A 20,291-nucleotide genomic window follows, 5' to 3' on the forward strand; every position below is an offset into this window, starting at 1 on the left:
CAGAGTTTAATTGTTTTACCTGAGCTAAAAATAAACGGGATAAAAACAAAACAATCAAATCAAGCATTAAGTAAAACAACAACAACAAACAGTTCTACTCAGAACAAAGAAAACACAATTGATGTGCCAAATGCCCTTAAGCATTTCTTCCTCCTTTAAATCTGGTAATAAACAACAGACCATGGAATTAGTGATGATTTTGGCTCTAACAAGTATTTTACAATCTGCACTTACCTAAAACTATATTCAAGCCCAGAGGTACTTTGTATTACTGTATCCATAAGAAAAATAGAATTAATTTCCCCCTTAACCCACGTGAAAGCATGATTGCATAACATGTACAACGTCAAGGAGCTAAGACAAAAAATACAACAGTTTTGAAGTTTGCTAATCTAATAATGCGTCAGGACCAAAAGGAAAAAGCTTTATTTTTGGGCAGAGGTAAACACACTGCATGTCATCTATTCCAAGATGCGTATTTTTTCCACATCTAACGTCTATGAAATCAAGACGTTTCTTAAAATTGACACAGTAAGGAAGCATTGTGTTATGTTTCAAGGGATAGAGCTTTTTCTTTCTTTGTGACACATTAAAAAAATCGTGTCTTAGAAGCAGTGGTGTTTCAGACTTGTTGCAATATAGTAAAGATGTAGTTTCTTTTCTTTCTTTTTTTTTTTTTTTTTGAGACAGTCTCTTGCTCTGTCACTCAGGCTGTAGTGCAGTGGCATGATCATGGCTCACTGTAACCTTGACTTCCTGGGCTCAAGTGATCCTCCCACCTCAGCTTCCCAAGTAGCTGAGACTACAGGAACCACTATGTGCACCACCATGCCCAGCCAAGAGATTAACTTTTGACCAGAATCTTTGGCTTTGGATGTAGATGTCAATGTCATCTAGGAAAGAAAGAATATCAGGATGGGAATTCTTTGTGCCCTTGGGCTACCGTCTCTCTGGGTCTATTTTTCCTAAAATTCTTGTCTTTTCCTCATCTCAGAGGACTCTGAGGATAAATAGGGCAACTATGCATATGTGATGTCAATCCACTTCTTAAAATGATACTCTCAAAAGGGTTTTGCTGCAAGAATGAGGGGTAAAGTCCACTGTGTATAAATTAAATGGAGAATTGAGTGAGCAAGGCAGAAAGGACTGTGCGGTGCTCGTGAACATATTCATGCTGGTCTTTTGTGTAGTGTGTTCACAGTTCCCAAATACCATCTCGTTTGATCTGCACGACTCCCTATAAGGCAAGTAGACCAGGAGTTGTTTCCTTCATTGTACAGACGAGAAATTAGACTCTCAGTGGCGAGATAGCTTGTCCAAGGTCACACAGCCTATAAGTCACTGAGCTAGAAACCAGGCCTTCCCAGCAGGAATCCTCCACCCTTATAGACTCTGATCAAACACAGACTCACACAGGGCCAAATTTAACAGCCAGATCTAAAAATTAAACATGACAGTGTTGGTTGTCTGCCAGCAGCCAGGCTCGCTTCTGAGGCATGAGAATTGGTGTTAAAATATCTAATCTGTTCGAAGATCATCTCAGTTCATTCTGACTGCATTTGGCCTCTTGGAGGCACATGGGCCAAATCCGTTACTTTTCATCGTCTTTCATTTGATGTCCCCTAGGTCCCACTCAGGTGGGAGGTTTGCTGAGGAAATGGTGGTTTCAAGCCTAAGAAAATTTCCCTTTCCATATGTGTTCATTTACTTCATGCCACTTGGGGATATTTACATCATTCAAGGTGGTTGGCTCTAATACACCTGTTTCAAATCTGAACTACACTTTGAGGTCACACCATTCAAGACATAAGCTTAGGGCTGGGCACAGTGGCTCACACCTGTAATCCCAGCACTTTGGGAGGCTGAGGTGGGTGGATCACCTGAGGTCAGGAGTTTGATACCAGCCTGGCCAACATGCTGAAACTCTGTCTCTACTAAAAATACAAAAGTTAGTCAGGTGTAGTGGCACATGCCTGTAACCCCAGCTACTCAGGAGGCTGAGGAAAGAGAATCACTTGAACCCAGGAGTGGAGGCAGAGGTTGCAGTGAGCCAAGATCACACCACTTCACTCCAGCCTGGGCAAAAAAAGTGAGACTCTGTCTAAAAAAAAAAAAGACATGAGCTTAGAGAGAGTTAAATCAGGGATAGAACTGGCAGGACTTGGCCAGGCGCGGTGGCTCACGCCTGTAATCCCAGCACTTTGGGAGGCCGAGGTGGGCGGATCACAAGGTCAGGAGATCGAGACCAAGGTGAAACCCCGTCTCTACTAAAAATACAAAAAATTAGCCGGGTGCGGTGGCGGGCGCCTGTAGTCCCAGCTACTCAGGAGGCTGAGGCAGGAGAATGGCGTAAACCCAGGAGGCGGAGCTTGCAGTGAGCCGAGATCGCGCCACTGCACTCCAGCCTGGGCGACAGAGCGAGACTCCGTCTCAAAAAACAAAAAAAACAAAACAAAACAAAACAAAATAAAGAACTGGCAGGACTCCTCAATTACATTCAGTGTTCTGCGAACACATGAATTCCCTGACAGTTTACTCAGTGATCTGTCTGAAAGTATATAGTTTGCATAAAGTGCAGGTCTACAAAGGAGCACATAAACACATTCAGTATATACATCCAGCACGTAACTCCTTCCTCCTCCCTGTGCACAATTCTATGACGCACACCCAAATTACACTGCTAAATGGGACACAGCAGGCAGTGGGTGCTGTCTGTTCATCAGGAAAATAAAGGAAGGGTTTAGAAATGAGGGGGTGGGGACCTTTAGTTAGTGCATCCTTCCCTAGCACCACCCAGCCATGTAATAGTCCTGGGCACAAGTGAAGGAAGAGGAAAAAAAACCCTGAAACTGGAATATGCTTTGCCTGTATTGACTGATCTGTCGGTAACACTGATCTCTCAGCTCTAGAAGAATTCACTCAGACTCACAATACTTTTAGTCCTTACTGTCTAGGTATTAAATGGACTGCTGAAATGACTAAAAAATAAGAAAACTGTCAAATCAAGATGGTACCTGGATGGAAATCTGTCCTTCCTTCTACCTTCCCACCACTCGCTTTCAAAATAGTATCTCTTACTTTTAAAAATGATTATCTGGCCGGGCGCGGTGGCTCAAGCCTGTAATCCCAGCACTTTGGGAGGCCGAGACGGGCGGATCACGAGGTCAGGAGATCGAGACCATCCTGGCTAACACCGTGAAACCCCGTCTCTACTAAAAATACAAAAAACTAGCCGGGCGAGGTGGCGGGCGCCTGTAGTCCCAGCTACTCCGGAGGCTGAGGCAGGAGAATGGCGTAAACCCGGGAGGCGGAGCTTGCAGTGAGCTGAGATCCGGCCACTGCACTCCAGCCCGGGCTACAGAGCAAGACTCCGTCTCAAAAAAAAAAAAAAAAAAAAAAAAAAAAAAGTGATTATCAAAGTAACAGTTTAGAGGCCAGGTGCAGTGGCTCACACCTGTAATCCCGGCACTTTGGGAGGTTGAGGCAGGCAAATTACTTGAGGTCAGGAGTTTGAGACCAGCCTGGCCAACATGGTGAAACCCCATCTCTACTAAAAATACAAAAATTCATCGGGCATGGTGGCATGTGCCTGTAGTCCCAGCTACTCAGGAGGCCAAGGTGGGAGGATGACCTGAGCCTGGGAGGTTGAGGCTGCAGTGAGCCATGATCATGCCACTACAGCCCAAATGACAGAGTGAGACCCTGCCTCAAATGAAAAAAGGAACCGTTTAAAGACTAGAGATTGGAGGTAATCTATGGGTTAGATGCTAGAGCTGTACCTTGTTACCATCCACTGTGGAAGACGAATAAGGTTTAAGCTGGTTAGCTGATGACAGAGATGTGGTCCACAATTCAGGTGGAAGGAGAGTCCTAGGCACTGGGTTAGCCTCTTTCATGTGCCCTAAGTAAACAGGCAAATGAATCCCACCACCCCTTCCCACGTGGCGCTCGACCTCCCTAAGCCATAGCTGCCTCACTGAAAAATGGGGATATACAAACCTCTGCATCATACAGGGGCTGGGCTGCTGTATCGTTATGCAGGCTCTTCATAGGTTACCTAGCTCAGGGCATGAGTGGAGGGTGGATTCTAGCTCAGACCTTGCATGTTAGGTGGTACGCCCTATTGAAGGTTGCACCTGCCCAGAGAGGGAGTGCCTCTTCCCCATGTGCGATAGGGCCCCCTGTGAGCATGATTAAGATGATGTAGGTCAAGCACATCACACAGTAGGTTTTCCAATCTTCAAAACAATCCAATGGCAAATTATTTTACCATTTTACAGATGGGAAAATTGAGTCATTGAGAGGCGAAATCACTTGCTCAAAGCCATACGGCCAGGAACTGCCAAACCAGGATTGCACCCAGGCTATCTGAGTCCAGAATCTGTTTTCAAGGCTGCCGGTGTTTGAAAGCAGCCTGTGTAGGCTCCTATCACACTACAAACTGTGTCTGGGGCTCAGCAGCGGCTCTCAAGCTGCTAAAAACTTTGCAAGGAAAGCCAAGCGCATAAAAAACTTTGCAAACAACGCCCAAGGGGAAGGGACCCAAGTCCAAAGCCGTGTACAATGGGAAGGCGGAAAGGCACTTTGAACCTTGTTGGAGGTTCAACAAAGACATCTATTGTTTGTGCCTACCTAGTGTCCACCCCCCTTCTGACAGCAGCGCCTCTCTGGGAGGAACTATTGCCTCCTTATTATATACAGTCTTGATGGGATTGCAAGTGAGGTGGCCCACCTTCCTCTGCCGTGGGTGGACACATGACCCACACTAGGCCAATCAGATGCTCTTTGCGGATAAGTGGAAGATGGGATGAGGGGGAAGAAGACATTTAGCCACTAAGCAGGGACCTCAGGTGGTTGGGAACTGAGGGAGGGATGGGGCAGGAAAGTGGGGCAGCTGGGGATAAGGCCCCTCCTTACTTCCCAGTTCTACCTAGGGCTGACCTTGGAGCCCCCCAACCAAACTCCACAGAATAAAAACATAAAAACTAAGCCAAGTGAAATAAGCCAGTCACAAAGACAAATACTGTATGATTCTACTTATACAAGGTATATAGTAGTCAAATTCATAGAGACAGAAAGAATGGTGTCTGTCAGGGGCTGTGGGAGCAGGATGAGGAGTTACTGTTTGATGAGTACAGCATTTCAATTCTGTAAGACAGTTCTGTGGATAATGACGATGGTGGTGCCGATGGTAGCACAACAATGTGAATGTACTTCATGCCACTGAACCGTAGATTTAAAAATGGTTAAGCTGGTAAATTTTATTATGTGTATTTTACCACAACTTTAATTTTTTTTTTTTTTAAAAAAAGGTGATACCACAGGTCCTAGAGAACATGCCCAATCTCTGAGTTATTCTATTGAATACTCCAGAAGGCAGAAGCCTGATGATCTAATAGTCTAAATTAGAGAAATATCTCCAAAATAAAAAATATTTTTATAAAATATAAATCTATATATATTTAGAGATAGTGTCTTACTCTGTTGCCCAGGCTTGAGTGCAGTGGTGTGATCACAGCTCACTACAGCCTCAACATCCTGGGCTCAAGTGATTCTCCCTCCTCAGCCTCCTGAGTAGCTGGGACTACAGGTGTGAATCACTATATCTGGCTAATTAAAAAATTTTTTTTGTAGAGATGGAGTCTTGCTATGTGGCTAAGGCTGGTCTTGAACTCCTGGACTCAAGCAATCCTTCCACTTTGGCCTCACAAAGTGCTAGAATTACAAGTATGAGTCACCACACCCTCCAAAAATATTTTAATTATCATCTATATGATTGGCCAAACTCAGAAACACCAAGAGGGAGGAGTGGAAGGCAGCAGGCAGAGTGCACATTGTGGCAGTGTCACTGGACATACCCGGGCTGTGGTGGGTCCCTCACACTTATTTGTTCACTATTGACAACTTTCAAACACATTGCATTGTAGTTGTGCAAATAAATATTAAGTGCTAATTTTTTTCAAACATTCTGTTCTTTTTTTTTTTTTTTTTTTTTTTTTTTTTGAGACGGAGTCTCACTGTGTCGCCCAGGCTGGAGTGCAGTGGCCGGATCTCAGCTCACTGCAAGCTCTGCCTCCCGGGTTTTTACGCCATTCTCCTGCCTCAGCCTCCCGAGTAGCCGGGACTACAGGCGCCCGCCACCTCACCCGGCTAGTTTTTTGTATTTTTTAGTAGAGACGGGGTTTCACCGTGTTAGCCAGGATGGTCTCGAACTCCTGACCTCGTGATCCGCCCGTCTCGGCCTCCCAAAGTGCTGGGATTACAGGCTTGAGCCACCGCGCCCGGCCAAACATTCTGTTCTTTTAGAATTAAAGTGTTTAAATGTCTCGGCATATATTTTATTTTTTATTTTATTATAAAATATAAAATGTTTTTTATAGCTCAGGAACAATATCTCAGAAGATATTGTTAACCTGGAATATGTCTGTTCTTCTACATTCTAAGAAAATAACGTTCACTCATCCCACATTCAACAAGCACGTACTGAGGCCCTGTTATGTGCTAGGTTCTGGTGAAGCAGTGGTGTTTAAAACCTGTGGATTTCTAGAGCTTTTATGTGTATGTGGTGGGGAGTGTGCTAGCAAGGATGGGATGGGGAGGAGACAGACCATAAACACACATCCCAAAGAGGTTTAGTTACCATTGCAAGCTGTTTCTTGCCCCTATTTCTCAAGAGCAGGGTCTTGGTGTCTAAGGACTGTGGCAAAAACAGCAACACATCTCTAACTCTGATCTGACTAACCATTAAACCACATTGTTTCTCTTCCAAGTGATGGTGGTTTGAAAGCCAGGACAAGCCAGCTCCCACAGACGTTTAGCCTAGTTGCTTCGAAATAACCCCTGCAACAGCAGAACTAAGAAGACGGGGATGACTGGTCACAACTCTCCAAGAGAGAAGCACAAGGTGACCAGGTGGCAGTGAGGTCTACTGTTCTACCAGCCTTCTTCTTCCTGCCAGGGCACTTCTCCAGCCCAGCTGGCTAACGATGACTGCAACGGATGGCCCAGACTGGCTGGAAAGCCCCTCAAATGGGGCCTCTGGGGATTAACATGGGCACTCCCTAGCCTGCGAAGGTCCTCGGAGGACGCGAGGGCTAGTGGTGAACTAAAACAAGCAGTCTCTGATACTAGGAACAAATGACCTCGGTGGTCATTTGACTCATTCTACCCTCAGTCTCCTCATCTGTAAAATGAGACAGTTGGACTTCTAAGATTAGACAACTTCTAAGATTCCTTCCATTTCCAAGAACTTATTATTTTGTACTGGTACTGACATGGAAATCTGTCCTTCCTTCCATCTTTTTCCCCTTTTCTTTCTTTCGTTTTGTTTGTTTGTTTGAGATAGAGTTTCGCTCTTGTTGCCCAGCCTGAGTGCAGTGGCGCGATCTCGGCTCACCGCAACCTCTGCCTCCCGGGTTCAAGCAATTCTCATGCCTCAGCCTCCTGAGTAGCTGGGATTACAGGCATGAGCCACCACACCCGGCTAATTTTGTATTTTTAGTAGAGACGGGGTTTCTCCGTGTTGGTCAGGCTCCTCTCTAACTCCTAACCTCAGGTGATCCGCCTGCCTCAGCCTCCCAAAGTGCTGGGATTACAGGCGTGAGACACCACACCCGGCCCCTTTTCTTTCAAAATAGCACATCTTAGTTAAAAATAATTATCAAAGTAATACCTGTTAAGTGCAGGAAAGATGAAAATACAAACTAGAATAAAAAAGAAAATAAAAATCTGGACCGGGCACAGTGGCTCACACCTGTAATTGAGGTCAGCAGTTCCAGACCAGCCTGGCCAACATGGTGAAACCCCATTTCTACTAAAAAATACAAAAATTAGCCTGGTGTGGTGGCGGGCGCCTGTAATCCCAGACAGGAAAATCGCTTGAACCCAGGAGGCAGAGGTTGCAGTGAGCCGAGATTGCACAATGGCACTCCAGCCTGGGCAACAGAGCGAGACTCTGTCAAAAAAAAAAAAAAAAAAAAAAAAAAAACCAACCTGCCACAAGTCCACCAAACGGAGATAACTACTTTTAACATTTTGCTGTATTTCTTTCCAGATTCTGATTCTATACATGCATGTACACATGCAGATGAAGATCATATGGTATATAGTTTTGTATTCTGACTTTCTTCCTTTTAATTTTAGGTCGAAAGCACTTTCCCATGTCCTTAATGGCTGCATCATAGTTTCTTTCACCATTCCCCTATTGTTGGACCTGGAGTTGTGTTCCATTTTTCCTTATTTTAAATAATATTGAAATGACACTTTCTTTGAATCTCTAATTATTTCCTTTGGATAAATTCCCAGAAGCGGAATTACGAGGTTAACGAGTATGAGTTTCTTTGAGACTGTTGATCAAGAAGGGAGATTTCTAAGAGAAAACAGACATCCCTAAGTCTTACTTTTGATAAGGTAAATTTATAAAACCTATTATGGCAAATTTGAAATACATTATTTCAAATATATATTTAAAAAAACAAAACAGTGCAATGAGCCCCCATCTCATCATCCAGCTTCAATACTCACCAATTTCTGACATTCTTTGTCTATCTCTACCCCACTACATCTGCCTCCACCTGCTCCTCCCCACATGAGATTGTCATTTTTCATGGTTTTTTTTTTTTTTTTTTTTTTTGGAGACAGGGTCTCACTCTGTCACCCAGGCTGGAGTGCAGTGGTGTGATCTCGTCTCACTGCAACTGCAGCCTTGAACTCCCAAACTCAGGCCACCCTCGCCTCAGCCTCCTGAATAGCTGGGGTTACAGGCGTGCACCACCATGCCTGGCTAATATTTTTGTAGTTTTAATAGAGATGGGGTTTCACCACATTGCCTAGGCTGCTCTTGAACTCCTGAGCTCAAAACGATCTGCCCGCCTCAGCCTCCCAAAGTGCTGGGATTCAGGCGTGAACCACCGTGCCAACCTCGTGGTCCTTTTTTAAAAGGTAAAATTTATATACATTGAAATGAACAAATATTAACTCTACAATTTTGATAGATGGCTATATTTGAGTAAAACATTAACAGGGCTAAGAATAACCACCCACAGACTATTGGGGAAAAGAGAACAACTTCCCTACCACTCCTACCTCCCGGAGCGAAAAGACAGAGCCAAGCAGGTGTCTCACATTCTGAGTCTTAAATCCACTGCTGCCTAAAGTCACAAGCAGCCAAGGAAGCAGAAGATCAACGTGACTTGGGTTTGTCTTGGCTGGGACAGGATCTGCGTCAAGAAACAGGTTCCTTAGTAAACCTGGGTTTTGTCTGGAGCCAACTTTAGACTGGATGCCTTGGGGTCTGGAGGAGGCCACTTCTTCCCTTGTTCCCAAAAGATCTGCTTTCAGAAGAGAAGTTTCTCTTCTCTTGCAGTCCCTAAAAAGCAGATTCTTGGCCGGGCGCGGTGGCTCAAGCCTGTAATCCCAGCACTTTGGGAGGCCGAGACGGGCGGATCACGAGGTCAGGAGATCGAGACCATCCTGGCTAACCCAGTGAAACCCCGTCTCTACTAAAAAAATACAAAAAAACTAGCCGGGCGAGATGGCGGGCACCTGTAGTCCCAGCTACTCGGGAGGCTGAGGCAGGAGAATGGCGTCAACCCGGGAGGCGGAGCTTGCAGTGAGCTGAGATCTGGCCACTGCACTCCAGCCTGGGCCACAGAGCGAGACTCCATCTCCAAAAAAAAAAAAAAAAAAGCAGATTCTTTAGGGAGAATGTCAAAATTAGGGGCGCAGTGGCTCACACCTGTAATCCCAACGCTTTGGGAGGTCAAAGCAGGAGGATTGCTTGAGACCAAGAATTCAAGACCAGCCTGGGCAATATGGCAAAACCCTGCTCTACAAACAAATATAAAAATTTGCCAGGTGTAGTGCCACGTGCCTGTAGTCCCAGCTACTTGAGAGGCTGAGATGGGAGGATTGATTGAGCCTGGGACGTGGAGGCTGCAGTGAGCTGTGATCATGCCACTGTACTCCAGCCTGGGTGGCGGAGTGAGACACTGCCTCAAAAAAAAAGGATGAGGCTGGGTCGCCAGGCAAATGCCCTGGAGCTGGGTATAACAGGGTCAATAGGTAGTTGTTGATCAGTTACACATACTTCTTCGACTGAAAAGTACTTGACCCAGACCAGAGCAGATTCCATTAATCAACCCCAAATTAATGGAAGCCCTGTGTTACTTCTGACAAACTCTAAAAGTTCCCTGACTGTTAGGGAGAGACTAGCCCTTTGCTGGAAAGTACCAATGAATTCCGCTTAGCATAGGAACGTAGAAAACCGTGGAGAAATGTCAGAATTTGGAATATGAGTCCCCCAGATGAGATTTTCTCTCAGGTCCAGCCCTTGCGGGTGTTTTGTGAACTCCTGGTTTTTGTACTTTTTGCTTCAGAGTTCCTCTGCTCAAGCTTTGGGTGGATGGACTGGTTGAGGCTCAGGGGCACTGCGACCTCACTGTGTCCCATTGTGAAGAGGAGTCCTGAGGGGAGGGGACGTTTCCTATTGTTCTCCAGCTGGTCACACCTGACCTGGGAAAGGCTGCTGGGCTTCTCCCACTCTCCCTCTCTCCTCCCACTCCCTTAGGACTGTGGACTCAATAAGCCTGGGTGCACCAGCTCTAGACCTCTGGGGCCTACGTTTGTCTGATCAAAACTGCCTGGAGATCATGTTAAAAACACACATTCCTGGGCTCTACCACCAAGATCCTGATTTTCTAGCTCTTCTTCTCCTTCCTCCCTTTTTCAAAACTCACTCTTCTGTGCCCCAAGCCTTAAATATTTATCCCATTTGAAAGTAAATCACATAAACAAATATCCCACAAGATAGGAGTCCTTAACCTATGGTCCACGGACCGTTGCCCATATACGGCCAGATGCAGAATTTCAGCTATGTGCATTTTTCTGGGCAGTGGGTCTGTTGTGTGACTTCAAATCCTCTAAGGAGTCTGTTATCCCCCTCCTCCTCCCTACACAGGAAAACATTACCACCCGCCATCATGTATTAGTAATTTTAAAGTAGCTTAATATTTTACCAGACCAAGGCTGTTTCCTTTTAACAGAATGGCTGAAATACTTTAACCCAGTGATTTTCAAATTATGCTGCAGAGTCTAGGGTTTAGAAGAAAGCCAGCCCCTTCAAAGGGGTAAGTAGAGAGTCCCCCATTAACGGAGCAACATTTTAAAATATCTTTTTCTTGTTCATGCTTCTAAGTTAAAATTTTGTTTGAACCAAAAATTTCACACATCAAAAATGTTAGGATGCCAGAGTCTTGACTTGAACGAGTTGCTAAAGGTGAAATTGCAGGCACCGAGGCAGACACACGGGGTCAAGGGTGACTTTTGGCTTCCCTTTAGTCATCCCACGTAATTAGTTGCTTCCTCTACCTACAAGTAAGACCTCTTCTCCCCCAGCGCAAGCACCAGACCCAGCAGCAGTCGAAGAAGCAAATAGACCCCAGTCCTGCCAGCCTCTGCTGGCTGTCCTCAATCCCTGGACCGTCGCCTAGCAACATAGAGCCGGGGCGCGGGGGCTCCCAGTCTACAGGAGTCTGGGGGAACCCTGGCCTTACACTGCCCTTTCTTTCAGCATTGCTCTATTCTACTCTGGCTTTCCAGCTTCTATTTTGATCAAAAACAGCAGAGACAGCACCTGGTCCCCCTGGCAGGGCCTACCCCGCTGGCTTGGCTATGGACACATCACACAAAGCAGACAGTGGCCTCCACACGGACCTGGGGTAGTTTGTACCACCATGCTCTGGGCCAGGCAGGACCTTGACCACGTTGTCCAGTCTGTGTGTAACTTAAGCTGCCTGTCTATTTTAGGCAGAGCCTTGGCGTGAGGGTTCTTGGAAGACACTGACCAGTCCAGTGAGGGAGACAGGACTGCGGCAGTAATAACAGCACCCTAGTGAGCACCTCTAAGCTCCCATGTGCCAGGCTCGGGACCCGGCACTGTACCTGCATCTTCTTCCCCTTTAGCCCTCACAAAAGCCTCCTGAAGTGTTGCCAATAGTATCCCTTCCGCTTCGACCTCCCTGTTCACAACAGCAGTTGGCTCCCCCATCTCAACGATCCATTGATCCTTCAAATCTGGAATGACTTTGAATTTTTTTCCATAGCACTTACCACCTTCAAACACACACTTTATACCTTTACTATTTGCTGTGTTTATTGTCTGTTTCTGCCCCTGTGCCCGTTCCCCGTTCTAGATCAAATGTAAGTGTCATCAGAACACAGGTCTTTGTTTTTGTCCATGGACGTAGCCCAGACACCCAGAACAGTGCCTGACATAGTAGTTTTCAATAAGTATTTGTTGAATGACTGAATGGTGAGCCAGGGTGTGGCCCTAGAACAGCTTGGGAGCTGTGCAGGTGATGGGATTACAGCCAAAAGGTCTAGACCCTGCTCTTATCCTGCCACCCCATGCTGCATGACCGTGGCCAGTCGTTCAATCTGCCTTATCTATAAAACAGGGATGTAACACCCTTCTAAGATGATTAAATAGTTCAGCAGCTCTCCCCCACAAACCTGAGGAACACTGATCTCTCTGGATGATTAGGGGATTATGTTTAGGAAAGCTCTTTGTAAACTGGTTAAAAAAAAAAAAAAAAAAGTCAGCTACTGCCCTGACCCTGCCTGAGGAGGGTTTATGAGGGAGCACCCAGGTGTTCTCTCCTCTCCCTGGCAGCAGGGCTGAGAGAAAGGAGCCCCGCTGACATTTCTGGCCTAACTGTGATAATCCTCAGCAGTTAGACCCTCCTCAGTTTCCCCGTCATGTTTACCACCTGCCTGATGCGCCCTCTTTTCTAATCCCAGTCTTCTCATACATATGGAGCAACACCTGTCCTCTCTCCACTTTTTCTCCCCTAGCAACTCCCCAGAGCTAATCTCTCCGAGAGAAAGCCTGGTCGCTGACATTTACGACGATCTGTAACTGCGGCCAGTCCCTCAGGTGCAGAGGGTTTTTCAGTACTGGTTGTAAATATCCCTGGATTGAAATGGCTTTGTCACCGAGAAACAAAATGTCCCTTCATAAATTCCAATCTCTTTCTGATAGGAGAGAATATATAGCACACACATCTGTCTACAAGGCAGGGTTTTATGAGGTTATATTCTAAAGATGTGCTTCGATCACTTTTTAATGAGACTGAAATGTTCTATTAAATGTTTTTCACCTGAGCTTTTAATCATACATGTCAAAACCAGGCAATCTAGGTTTCGGCCTGTGCAAAACTCTCCAAGTACATTGCTTGTTTGGATATGTTAGCTGTCTGTGATGGAGAGAACCTGGAGGACAGAATTCCAGCCTGCAGAACCAGTTCAACAGACAGGGCTTCTGTAACTGTACTGGAGCAAATGGATATGAGCAGCTGCAGTACTCAATCTCCTGTAACACTGTTTCTCCAAATGGAGTCCTTGGATCCCTGAGAGTTCCCATATGTGTTCTCAAGGGTCCTCAAAATAATATTCTCTAAGATAATTTTTTAAAATAATAGACTCGGCTGGGCACGGTGGCTCATGCCAGTAATCACAGCACTTTGGGAGGCTGAGGTGGGCAGATCACCTGAGGTCAGGAGTTTGAGACCAGCCTGGCCAACATGGTGAAACTCCATCTCTACTAAAAGTACAAAAATTAACGAGGCGTGGTGGCAGGTGCCTGTAATCCCAGCTACTCGGGAGACTGAGACAGGAGAATCACTTGAACCTGGGAGGTGGAGGTTGCAGTGAGCCGAGATTGTGCCACTGCACTCCAGCCTGGGTGACAGAGTAAGACTCTGTGTCAAAAATAAAATAAAATAAAATAAAATAAAATAAAGTATATAAAAATAAAATAAAATAATAGACTTTATTTTTTAGAGCAGTTTTATGTTCACAGCAAAACAGAACACAATGTATGGAGATCTCCCATATCTCCCCTGTCCCCACAAATTCATAGCCTCCCCATCACCAACATCCCCCACCAAAGTAGTACATTTGTTACAATTCATAAACCTACACTAACACATCATTATCACTCAGAGTCCGTGGTTTACATTAGGGTTCACTCTTGGGGTTGCACATTCTGTGGGTTCAGACAAATGTTTAATGACACGTGTTAACCATTATAGTATATAGTTATACTATAGTAATTTCACCGCCCTAAAAGTTGTCTGTGCTCTGCCTCTTCCACACCCCCACACACAAACACACATAATCCTTGGCAATCAGTGATCCTTCTGCTGTCTCCAAAGTTTTGCCTTTTCCAGGATGTCATATATTTGGAGTCAAACAGTATGTAGCCTTTTCAGATCAGCTTCCTTCACTTAGTAATAGGCATTCAAGTTTTCTCTATATCTTTTCATGGCTGGATAGATCATTTTAGACTAACTGTTTAATTTTGTTATCATTTGATGTTACTTAAAAAAATTAAATAGGCCAGGCATGGTGGCTCATGCCTGTAATCCCAGCACTTTGGAAGGCTGAGGTGGGCAGATCACCTGAGGTCAGGAGTTCGAGACCAGCCTGGCCAACATAGTGAAACCCTGTCTCTACTAAAAATACAAAAAAAAAAAAAAAAATTAGCCAGGCATGGTGGCAGGAACCTGTAATCCCAGCTATTCGGGAGGCTGAGGCAGGAGAATCTCTTGAATCCGGGTGGCAGAGGTTGCAGTGAGCCGAGTATGCGCCACTGTACTCTATCCTGGGTGACAGAGCAAGTCTCCGTCTCGGAAAAAAAAAAAAAAAATTAAGAGCCAGGCATGTTGGCTTGCACCTGCAGTCCCAGCTACTTGAGAGGCTGAGGCGGGAAGATCACGAGAGCCCAGGAGTTTGAGGTTACAGTGAGCTATGATTGCACCACTACACTCCAGCCTGGAGGAGAGAATGAGACCCTCATCTCTAAAATAATAGTAATAATAAACCTTAGTTTAGACATATCTAAGTTCACCTTGATGACTACCTTCCCTCAAGAACAGCCACAAGGTTACAGTGCCTGCCTTTGCCTTTGTGTTGACAATTGCTGTCTCACCTAGTGTGGCTGCAAATTCTTTTACATTTCTCTCTTAGAAAAGTGGATTCTCAAAAGAGAAAATGCAAGAGAAAAAACAAAAGTGGGTTCCATTCCTGCACCCTCCAGCCTCCTTGAATCTGGGCAGGCTTGTGACTGCTTAGACCAAGAGGCAAAATACAGTGGAAGTGACACCAAGTGACTCCCAAGGCTAGGTCGTAAAGAGTCACACAGCTTCCACACTGATATATATCTAAATACAGATTTATCTTTTTCTTCCTGGCCTGGAATTCTTAATTTTTGAATCTGGGATTTGTATCTTTTTTTTTTTTAATCGAAACACAGTCTCACTCTGATTACCCAGTCTGGAGAGCAGTGACTCAATTTCGGCTCACTGCAGCCTCGATCTCTCCTCAGGTGATTCTTTATCTCAGCCTCCCGAGTAGCTGGGACTACAGGCATGTGCCCCCATGCCCAGCTAATTTTTGTGTTGTTGGGTTTTTTTTTGAGATGGAGTCTCGCTCTGTTACCCAGGCTGGAGTACAGTGGTGCAATCTCCGCTCACTGCAACCTCCATCTCCTGGGTTCACTCCATTCTCCTGCCTCAGCCTCCCGAGTAGCTGGGACTACAGGTGCCCACCACCACGCCTGGCTAATTTTTTGTATTTCTAGTAGAGATGGGGTTGCACCGTGTTAGTCAGGATGGTCTCAATCTCCTGACCTCGTGATCCACCCTCCTCAGCCTCCCAAAGTGCTAGGATTACAGGCGTGAGCCACCGCGCCCGGCCTAATTTTGTATTTGTGTGTGTATTTTTAGTAGAAATGGGAATTTGCCATGTTGCCCAGGCTGGTCTTGAACTCAGCTTCCCACAGTGCTGGGATTATAGGTGTGAGCCACTGTGCTGGCCTGAGATTCATATCATTTATTAATTCTGAAATTTTTAGACATATTCTCTTTGAATATTGCCTTTGTTCCTGCTTTTGCTATTCTTTCTCTCTTCAGAAATCCCATTAGATGTAAGTTGGACCATCTCATTCTATTCTCTCTTTCTATTTCTATTCTATTTCTCATTCTCCTCTCTCTTTTTGTACAAAAAGTACAAAAATTAGCCAGGCATGGTGGCATATGTCTGTAGTCCCAGCAACTGTAGTCCCAGTTCCATCTCTCTCTATGCAGCACGGAGTAATGTTTTCTTCATAGTCATCCACTTCATCACCTAGTCATCTCTTTCAAATCTGCAAGGGAACCTAGTCACCGAGTTTTAAATTTCTTTTTTCTTTTCTTTTTTTTTTTTTTTTTTTTTTTGAGACAGAGTCTCTCGCTCTGTCGCCCAGGTTGGAGTGCAGTGGCGCAATCTTGGCTCACTGCAACCTCCGCCTCCTGGGATCAAGCGATTCTCCTGCCTCAGCCTCCCGAGTAGCTGAGACTACAAGTGCACACCACCACGCTCGGCTAATTTTTGTATTTTTAGTAGAGACGGGGTTTTGCCATGTTGGCCAGGCTGGTCTCAAACACCTGATCTCAGGTGATTGGCCCGCCTTGGCCTCCCAAAGTGCTGGGATTATAGGCATGAGCCACCGTGCCTGGCCTTAAATTTCAATGAATATTGTCTTAGTCTGTTTGTGCTACTACAACTAATTACCTAACATTGGGTGATTTTTAAAGAACAGAAATGCATTTTTTTTTCACAGTTCTAGAGACTAAGAAGTCCAAGATCAAGGCACCAGTATTTAGTGTCTGGTGAGAGCCTTCTTGCTGCATCGTCACATGGCAGAAGGTGGAAGGGCAAGAAAAGGGATCTACTGCCTCTGTCATGCTCCCTTATAAGGGTACCTAATCCCATTCACAAGGGAGAGATCCACACGGCCTAATCACCTCATAAAGACCCACCCTTTCCCCAGCAAACAGATCACAAAAAAGACCCCATCTTTTAAGATATCACATTGGTAACACCCGAATTTTGGAGGAGACCTATTTAAGCCATAGCAAATGTATATATTATATATATGCATAATATATAACATACGTTTGGTTTTGTTTCCAGAAGTTGTTTGATTCTTAAAGCAAGCAGAGAGAAAAGACAAAATACCTATGAAAATACTAAATTATACTTACAGCAAACTTCTGCACAATACAATAACATCTAGGAGACAATGGGAAATATAACCAAAGTACTGAGAGAAAAGGCCAATCCTATAATTCTATTGCTTTTTTTTTTTTTTTTTTTTTTTTTTGAGACGGAGTCTTGCTCTGTGTCCCAGGCTGGAGTGCAGTGGCCCGATCTCGGCTCACTGCAAGCTCCGCCCCCCTGGGTTCACGCCATTCTCCTGCCTCAGCCTCCCGAGTAGCTGGGACTACAGGCGCCCGCCACCTCGCCCGGCTAATTTTCTTGTATTTTTTAGTAGAGACGGGGTTTCACCGTGTTAGCCAGGATGGTCTCGATCTCCTGACCTCGTGATCCGCCCGTCTTGGCCTCCCAAAGTGCTGGGATTACAGGCTTGAGCCACCGTGCCGGGCCTTTTTTTTTTTTTTTTCTGAGACAAAGTTTGGCTCTTGTTGCCCAGGCTGGGATACAGTGGCACAATCTGGGCTCACTGAAACCTCCGCCTCCCAGGTTCAAGAGATTCTCCTGCCTCAGCCTCCTGAGTAGCTAGGATCACAGGCATGCACCACCACACCGGGTTAAGTTTTTGTATTTTCAGTAGAGACAGGGTTTCGCCATGTTGGGCAGGCTGGTGTCGAACTCCTGACCTCAGGTAATCCTCCCACCTCAGCCTCCCAAAGTGCTGGGATTACAGGCATGAGCCATTGCACCCTACCTAGAATTTTATTTCTAAGAAAATTATTCAAGAATGAGATAAAAAAGTCAAAGTTTGGGCTTCAGAACTCTTCAATCTACCCTCATCACTTCTCAAAATATAATTTTAGTCTGGGTGAGATGGCTCACGCTTATAATCTCAACACTTTGGGAGGCCAAGTTGGGCAGATCACCTAAGGTTGGGAGTTCGAGACCAGCCTAGCCAACATGGAGAAACCCCGTCTCTACAAAAAATTAGCTGGGCATGGTGGCACATGCCTGTAATCCCAGGTACTTGAGAGGCTGAGGCAGGAGAATCGCTTGAACCCGGGAAGTGGAGGTTGCGGTGAGCCAAGATCATGCCATTGCACTGCAGCCTGGGCAACAAGAGCACTCTGTCTCTAAAAAAAAAAAAAAAAATATATATATATATAATATATGTGTATATATATATATATAATATATAATTTTAGATAATTCACCTTCCCTCTCCAAGAATATTGGCACCTAGTAATCCTTAAGATTAAGTTCAAACTTTAGGCCAAGAGCAGTGGCTCATACCTATAATCCCAGCACTTTGGGAAGCTGAGGCGGGTGGATTGCTTGAGCCCAGGAGTTCAAGATCAGCCTGGGCAACATGGTGCAACCCTGTCTCTACAAAAATTAGCTGGACATGGTGGCTTACGTCTGCAGTCCCAGCTACTTGGAGGGCTGAGGCGGGAGGACTGCTTGAGCCTGGGAGGTCAAGGCTGCATTGAGCAGTGTTTGTCCCACTGCACTCCAGCCTGGGTGACAAAGTGAGACCCCGTCTCAAAAAAAAAAACAAAGTTCAAACTTTACAGGCAGCTGAACCTCACTTTACCATTTATTTAAAAATTGAGATATAAATCATATGCTCTAAAATTCAAATGTAAATTATACAATTTAGGAGGTTTTAGTATATTCACAAGATTGTGCAAGCATCACCACTATCTAATCCCAGGATATTTTCATATTCTGAAATTATTTTCATATTTCATATTCATCAGCAGTCACTTCCCATTTTACCCTCCCCACAGCTCCTGGCAACCACGAATCTATTCTCTGACTTTATGTATTTACCTATTGTGGACACTTCATTTAAACACAATCATACAATATGTGGTCTTTTATGTCTGGCTTCTTTTACTTAGCATAATGCTTTCAAGTAGCAAGTTGTACCTACTGTACCGTGATCAGTACTTAATTCCTTTTCGTGGCCAAATCATATTCCATTGTATGGGCCGGGCATGATGATTCATGCCTATAATTCTAGCATTTTGGGAGGCTAAGGCGGGTGGATCTCTTGAGGCCAGGAGTTCGAGATGAGCCTGGCCAACATGGCAAAAGCCTATCTCTACCAAAAATACAAAAGTTAGCAGGGTATGGTGAAGCATGCCTGTAATCCCAGCTACTCAGGAGGCTGAGGCAGGAGAATCACTTGAACCCAGGAGGCGGAGGTTGCAGTGATCTGAGATCGCACCACTGCACTCCAGCCTGGGCGACAGAGTGAGACTGCTTAAAAAAAAAAAAAAAAAATCCACCGTGTGGACATAGTACATTTTATTTTATCCATCCATCAGTTGATGGACATTTGGGTTGTTTCTACTTTTTGGCTATTATGAATAATGCTGCTAGAACAATCATGTACAAGTTTTTGTGTGAATATATGTCCTCAATTCTCTTGAGAATATATCTAGAGTATAATTGCCAGGTCATATGGTAACTCTATGTATAACTTTTTGAGGAACTGCCAAACTGTGTTCCATAACTGTGATACCATTTTATATTCCCACCGGCAATGTATGAAGGCTCCAATTTCTCCACATCCTCACCCACACTTGTTATTATCTGTCTTTATGTGGTCCACGTTATCTTTGAAGCATGTCCTTTACATCTCCCTGACAGAAACCTCTCTTTCCGTCAGGACTGTGCCCGGCTGTGGACCAGCGTACACTTGTATGAGATCACAAGATCTGACTGTGTTCATCTCTTCCCAGTTCCATGCTCAGTGACACTGATAGCTTGAGATTGACTGTGATGGGAGTATTTACGCCATGGAATTCAGCAAACACCATAAATCGGGACTTCCCTTCACCTCCCTAAAGAGCCATTTGTTAAACATTTACCAGCACATCACTGACAGTATCCATTTACTCCTAACTTCATAGCTTTCTTTGGCTTGCTCTTTTCTTCGGCTTCTACCTACGCGCCTTCTAGTTCAATTAAAGTCCTAGTCTTCTCTAAAGCTCAGTTCAACTCTTTTTTGTTTTTTTCTTTTTCTTTTCTTTTGTTTTTTTTAATTTTTCTTTTTTTCTTTCTTCAGAGTGCCAGAATTCAATCAACTCTCTTACACAAAGCCATTTTCATAGTTTCAGTTGTCTTTATGGCCTTATGATTCCTAGATTATATTTTGAGCTTACTCTTGAGCTCCAAATTCTTACCCTTAACTGCTTATGGGGGCATTCCACAGGCACCTCAGACCCAACTTCTAAAATATAGTTCTC

At 44.9% G+C, this 20,291-nt stretch overlaps 1 protein-coding gene across 6 annotated transcripts in view; it reads right to left on the reverse strand.

Annotated features, from left to right (window-relative positions):
* Positions 1-20,291, reverse strand: part of LOC697670 (endosome/lysosome-associated apoptosis and autophagy regulator 1) — an 87,575-nt gene that overhangs the window by 36,470 nt on the left and 30,814 nt on the right. Inside the window, exon 1 of one of the 6 annotated variants that reach the window (XM_077952130.1) lies at positions 9,085-9,212. The exons of the other annotated variants lie outside the window; for them this stretch is intronic. The gene's annotated coding sequence lies outside the window, so the exon portion shown is untranslated. Of the gene's footprint in view, positions 1-9,084; positions 9,213-20,291 lie in introns of those variants that run through there. 6 annotated transcript variants of the gene reach the window in all.

The sequence above is a fragment of the Macaca mulatta genome, chromosome 1 (assembly GCF_049350105.2).
Source record: "Macaca mulatta isolate MMU2019108-1 chromosome 1, T2T-MMU8v2.0, whole genome shotgun sequence".
Lineage (NCBI taxonomy): Eukaryota > Metazoa > Chordata > Mammalia > Primates > Cercopithecidae > Macaca > Macaca mulatta.